The 6,784-nt window shown below is 40.7% G+C and overlaps 1 pseudogene; it reads left to right on the top strand.

Moving 5' to 3' along the window:
- The first annotated feature begins 5,561 nt into the window (after nt 1–5,561).
- Nucleotides 5,562–6,220, top strand: LOC121500218 (annotated as a pseudogene).
- The last annotated feature ends 564 nt before the right edge of the window (nt 6,221–6,784 follow it).

Consider the following 6,784-nt stretch of genomic DNA (forward strand, 5'->3'; position numbering starts at 1 on the left):
CAGACGTCTTTATCTTTCTAATAAATGCCAGATTTTATTGACACATTTTATCAGCTTCTTGCCATAGACACCAAAAGCTCTGGAATGCAAGCTCTCTTTTTGAGTCACCATTTATCCCCACAACATTTGCAGGGAGAGCATTGTTATAATTCTCCCAGGCTCTTGACTGTTTTAAACAGTCCCTATACACACATGGTGCATCTGTTTTCCTCTCAGAAGAGAAGCATTCTTGATTACTCCCTCTTTTCCCCTCAGAGAAATGTATGTACTACCTACAGATGACACAGATCATTTAATCAACAAGCTTCCAAAGAGATACAGATTTGTTCTCCACAATCAGCAAGGAAACTGTACCCATTTTTTTTCTTTACTACATTAAAAAAAAAAAGCGTGTGGGAATCCTATGAAACTATGATGGAGAAGGCTTCCTTTAGGGAAGAGAGTAGAAAAACATTGCAAGTTTATCCCAGGAAGTTGCACGGAAATTGATCCCCAAAGTTATGCACAAACCTCAGTCTGATCAGAGGGTACTTTGGGTTTTTCCTCTAGGATGCTGGATCTTTTTCTTTTTTTCTTTTTTTTAAATCTCATTGAGTTCTGAGCTCTAGACTCATAACAGTGTTAGGCATGCATTGTCACTACAGGGTTTTTCATCTCTGTGTCATTTTACAGACTAGCTCAAAGAATCCCTGAGCTAAGGGGGAATTATTTGGATTCCTGTTTTACAGCTGAAGAAACTGAAGAAGAGAAGCAAAGAGTTTCCCACTGAGACACAGAAAGAGCCTGTTTGAGGGGCTCAGTCTGCAGGGTTTCAGAGTTCAAACGCCCACTCAGAACACTACAACAGGGGAACAAGACAGCCTTCTAAATCTAGCATGAAATGCTGGATTTTGTTATTCTCCCTATATAATGTGATGTAGCATAGTTGCATGGGGAGTGACAGCAAGAGAAAAATGTGATGAAATTGTAGCTATATCCAAAATAGTCTTATTTTACATAACTGGATGTGATTTAAGAAATGTACTCATTCTCCCCTGCCACAACATTAGTGAGACGCTTGGCGCCAGATACCTCTAAATTCTTCCATTTAATTGTGTATTTGATAGTAGCTATTCTCACAATCTAAAAAAGAGATAATTTGGGTATGATTGAATGGTATACTAAAACTCCTCTTGGAAGATGTGACTTTTAGTACAGAAAGCAAAAGCTTTTTGGTCACTAAAAAAAAGGTAGGCTTCCTGGGCATATAAGTTTACCAAAATTTCCAATTATAGTATAAAGACTTCATTTCACTTGCAGAGAAAAAAAAAAAAAAACTCTAATGGGGATTTGTGACCCCTGCTGGAGGCAAAAGGAGTAACAAAAAGAGAAGAAGGTCAAAGGCCAGAATAACCTGGCTCTAGTGTTGGTAATAACAATAGTATTGTATCTACCATTTAGTGAGCTTTTTCCATGCATTTTCTGATTTAATCCACACAACTCTGTTTTTTAAGAGTTTATTTTATTTTTTTTTTATTTGAGAGAGAGTGTGTGTGCACGCGCATGCATGAGCAGGGGGAAGGGACAGAGGGAGAGGGAGAAGCAGCCTCCCTGCTGAGCAGAGAGCCTGTCACAGGACTCAATCCCAGGACCCCAGGATCATGACCTGAGCCAAAGGCAGACGTTTAACTGACAAAGCCACCCAAGCACCCTGTACAACTTTTTACATTTGATATTTTTATTTCCATTTTACAGATGAGAATATGAACTTGGAGAGGCAAAGTAACTCCCTCATGATCATCTTCAGTGTCTGTGTGGTTAAAGTAGTATTTGGGAACCAGACAGACTGGGAGGTGTCAAATACATTTATCAGTCGTACAGTGGCCAACCATCCTAGTTTGCTCCAGACTCAGAGGTTTCCTGGAAGGCAAAACTTTCAGGGCAAACCAGGACGATGGCTCACCCTACAAGTTGTGTAACCTTAAAGAAAGTACCTCTCCCTGCCCTGGACCACATTGGAATTTGGAACAGGATGATCTCTAAAGTTTACTGGAGTGCTGTCGCCTGATTTCTCTCTCTGCATAGTGACATGGAATCATCTGTCTAATCATCGCGTCAAGGAATCTGTAGCATCACTGTCTTTACTCTTTCCCCTCTTTATGATTGAGTTCTTGCAGTGTATTCTAGAAAGCCCCTTCTGTTTCAATCTACACAGATACAAGAGAACTCATAACAACAGCTTTCCACTGAACAGGTCTGGGCGTGATAAGCCTCTATGGGCATCTGCCTTAACATTTTAAGGGATACTTCACATTTATCACATCCACTCAACTGAGCCTCTCAGCCTCTGTTGTCCTACCAAAATGAGAGTAGTAAAAATTGTATCTCACAGGGCTAGTGAGATCAAACATGTAAAAGTGCTTTTATAAACTATATAAAAATATAAAAATGTATCCATGCTACCTCTTATCAGAGAGTGGGTATGTGAATCACAAACCAATTTGCATGTAGTCCCAACCTGAATCTACCCCCACGCTCTAGTCCCACACAACACCTAACCTGTATGGGCTCTTGAAGATAGAGTTTTATATTTCAAAGGCTCTGGATCCCTTCTTATTTTAGCCATGGAGTCTAGTCATTTGCTGGCCATAACCTCCTAATTCAATAATCAAGAAACTGAAAACTTGTTCTCTATATCAAATTGGAGATGGAGACTAGGAAAATAGGATAGGAATCACTCAAACTCTGAGACGTTAGTTAAAATGTTTAGAAGAGAAAAAAGGAAACCCATCACTAGGGTGGTGCAATTGTCTAATCTCTTATATAGGCAAAATTGTCTCTATTCAGTCTAATTCAGAGGTATTTTGAGGATTAATGGGACAAGAATGTGAAGGCTCTTCCAAAACCACATAAAGGAGGCTACAAAATTAAACACTAGTCATGCCTGTAGGTGTGAATATAGATATATATATTTCAAATATATATGCAAATATATTTCATCTAGTCTGATGCTCTTATTTTACAAGTGATAATATGAGGATCTAGGAGAGTTAGTGCCTTGCACAGAGCCAAGAGCCATGATGAAAACTCAAGTCCGTTGATTTCAGCCAGTGCTCATGAAACATGAGGATTCTCTTATTTTGGAATCCTCCAGAAGCAGGCTTTGAGGAAAGAATTCAAGAGCATGCAGTTTATTTGGGAGGTAGCTCCAGGGACCACTAGTAGGGCAATGGATAAAGAGATAGGGACAAGAAAGAATCAATCAAGCAAGGTCCCACTGTGGACAACTGGATATTCATCCTGTTGAGGAACACAGGGAAGCAGCATGGATCCTGTGTCTCAGTTATCCCAACTGAGACACAAGAAGATCACAGTCTTTATCCCATCAGTCATTGGGTGACAGCTGCTGGAGGAATGTCAATTCCTTCATCACTTCTAGCATACAGGTAGAAGGGGCTCCAGTGACCACAGAGTGCCCTTAGCAAAGATTCACAGGATTTGAGATTTAGAGGTTGAGCCAGCATGCCCAGCAGTGGTATGAGCTGAGGGAACACTGGCAGGCACAGACGTCCATCTATGACTGGTGTCTTGGGGGTCCACTAGTTGAATATACCAGAGAATGCTGTACGGACTTCTACCACTATATTCCATTGCAATGTAAAGCCTATGAAGGCAGGAATATATACTTTTTGTTCTGTTTTGTTCTTTGCTGAAACCTCAAGTTCTAAAACAGTGGTAACACATCATAGTTACTTATTAAATATTGGTTGAGTGAATGAATAACACCCCTGACAATTGGCCAGTCTGCTTCTCCTTGAATGCTCCTCCAGTGAGGAGGCACGCGGGATGAGTTAAGGCAGCTGGATCATTTACTGAACCATCTTCTGATAGGAAGTTCTTCCTTGGGCAGCCTGGGTGGGTCAGTGGTTTAGCACTGCCTTCAGCCCAGGGCGTGATCCTGGAGACCCTGGATTGAGTCCCACATTAGGCTTCCTGTGTGGAGCCTGCTTCTGTCTCTGCCTGTGTCTCTGCCTCTCTCTCTGCGTCTCTCATGAATTAAAAAAAGAAAAAAAAAAAAAGGTTCTTCCTTCCCGACATTAACTTTCTATGTGCTTCCCTGTAACACTTACCTTCTGGCTCTAATTTTCTCCAGAACCAAAGAAGAATAAATCTAGCTCCCCGTTCCACTTAACAATATTTCAGATCTATTTGGATAGCTGTGTGTGCCTCGTTTCTTCAGCTGTCCACTTATTATATGGTTTTTACAAGCTTTCACTTTCCTGATAGTGGAAAGAATGTGGTGTTAGAAGCCACTGCAGCCACTTTCAAGGGGAGGAATCTTGGGTGAGCTTCTTCCTCTAAAAATATGCAGATGAGATTAATAAGAACTATATTCCAGGATTGGTGTGAAGACCAGGTAGATAAAGGCCCATGTAGATAAAGCCCTGGCCCAGTGCCTAGTACTTAGAAGCCCCCTATAAAGTTCGTTTCCAATGCCCACTGCCCAGTCAGCAGCCTCTGGTTATAGTCCAGCTTGTCAGTACACGGTTTAGGCATGACATCTGCAAATGGGCCTTCTTACACATCTGCATTAAATACAGAATACAGAGGGATTACAACATTCCTCACTCTTCAACGTTTAAAAACTAGAGTTTCTCACTCAGTTTGTGACAGGCTCAGGACTGGTAAGCAGCCCTGTTAAAGCACTCTAAGAGTGCAATAGCTTTTTAGGCAACCGCATAGCAATATTATTTCCTACTGAGCTTATATGACTAGCACCCCAAGGCCCTTTCTCTGTGGAATATTCTATCATCCCTACATCTTGCATAGTTGCCTTTTTGAACCTAAGTGTAGGATTTCCTTTGTTCCCTACTGGATCTCTTTTTTTAGTGATTCCTTCTTACTACACTGCACCTGCCCTTACAACAGATAAGACTACCTTAAATCCCTACTAGGCCTTCCTTGTCTTCCAGTTCACATCATCATTTGGTGGCATGTCCTACAACGATAAGCGGAAGACAGGGGATATCAAACATCCCTCTTCCACCTTTGCTATTTTTCAGCTGCTCTTGAAAAACTTCCACATGGAGGATGCCTGGGTGGCTCAGTAGTTGTGCATCTTCCTTTGGCTAAGGTCATGATCCCTGGGTCCTAGGATCGAGTCCCACATTGGGCTCCCTGCATGGAGCCTGCTTCTCCCTTTGACTGTGTCTCTGCCTCTCTGTGTGTCTCTCGTGAATAAATAAATAAAATCTTAAAAAAAAAAAAAAACTTTTACATGGGGAAAGAAGTGGAAGCTCTTAAACCTCTAGACCGTTATAGAGGATGTGCATTTGCCTTATCCAAACTCTTTTTTACCTCTAATTCCACAAATACAAGAGAAGTAGTAGTTTAGCAAATGGATGCAAGTAACAAGAGGAGATCCTAAAACACAAACTAGAAAATGTCAGAACCTCGCTCAGCCCAGTAAAGTAACAAAATTGCTGGACTGGAGGTTGAAGAGTTATTTTCAAGTCATGACGCTGTCACCAACTAGCTATAGGACTCCAGCAAATTTTCCCAACTTCTTTAGGATTCAGTTTTCTCATCTGTAAGATGAAGAGTTAGGCTTAAAAAAAACCTTAATAAATAAACTATAGCTCTTTGCCACAGCTCCTGCAAAAATGAAGACTATTCTCAGCAATCAGACTGTCAATATCCCAAGAGATGTGGACATCACTCTGAAGGGACCCACTGTTATCGTGAAGAGCCCCAGAGGAACCCTATGAAGGGGCTTCAATCACATTAATGTAGAGTTCAGTCTCCTTAGAAAGAAAAAGAAGAGGCTCTGAGTTGACAAATTGTGGAGAACTAGGAAAGAACTGGCTACTGTTCACACTATCTGTAGTCATGTACGGAACACGATCAACGGCGTCATACTAGGCTTCTGTCACCAGATGAGGTCTGTGTGTGCTTACTTCCCCATCAATGTTGTTTTTCAGGAGAACAGTTCTCTTGTTGAAATCCAAAATTTCTTGGGTGAAAAATCCATCTGCAGAGTTCAGATGAGGTCAGATGTTGCTTCTTCAGTATCTCAAGCCCAGAAAGACGAGTTCGTTCTTGACGGAAGTGACATGGAACATGCATCAAACTCAGCTGCTTTGATTCAGCAAGCCAGTTGAAAACAAGGATATCAGAAAAGTTTTAGATGGCTAATATCTATGTTTCTGAATAAGGATCATTGCAGAAGGCTGATGAATAAGTTCTAAGTTGTCCAGCTACAGAAACAGCAAGATGATTTTTCAGACTTATTTATAATATTTTAAAGACACTATAAAAGCTGTATTGATTTGGGAAAGGATAAATAAATACATAAACTATAATGATCTGGACCAGGGGACATTATTTAGCACTGAAAAGAAATGAACTATGAAGGAGTGAAATGACCTATTGTAAGTGTATATTGTAAGTGAAAGAAGCCAACCTGAAAAGGCTACATACCATGTTTCCTACTACATGTGATCCTCTGGAAAAAGGAAAAACTATGGAGATAGTAGAAAGAGTGATTGCTGTGGGCTGGGGTGAAGGAGAGATAAACAGGTGGATCACAAAGGATTTTTAGAGCACTAAAACTATTCTTTATGGTACTAGAATGGTAGATACATGTGATTATATAGTTATCAGAATCCTTAGAATGTACAGCACCAAGAGGGAACTGTAATGCAGAAACAAAAGCAATAAAAAAACCCCACCTACTCATGTTAAATAATAACAGTACCACATATGCTTTACCATGTAATCCCCATAGGTAGGTTTCACTGTCACT

The sequence above is a fragment of the Vulpes lagopus genome, chromosome 10 (genome assembly GCF_018345385.1).
Source record: "Vulpes lagopus strain Blue_001 chromosome 10, ASM1834538v1, whole genome shotgun sequence".
Lineage (NCBI taxonomy): Eukaryota > Metazoa > Chordata > Mammalia > Carnivora > Canidae > Vulpes > Vulpes lagopus.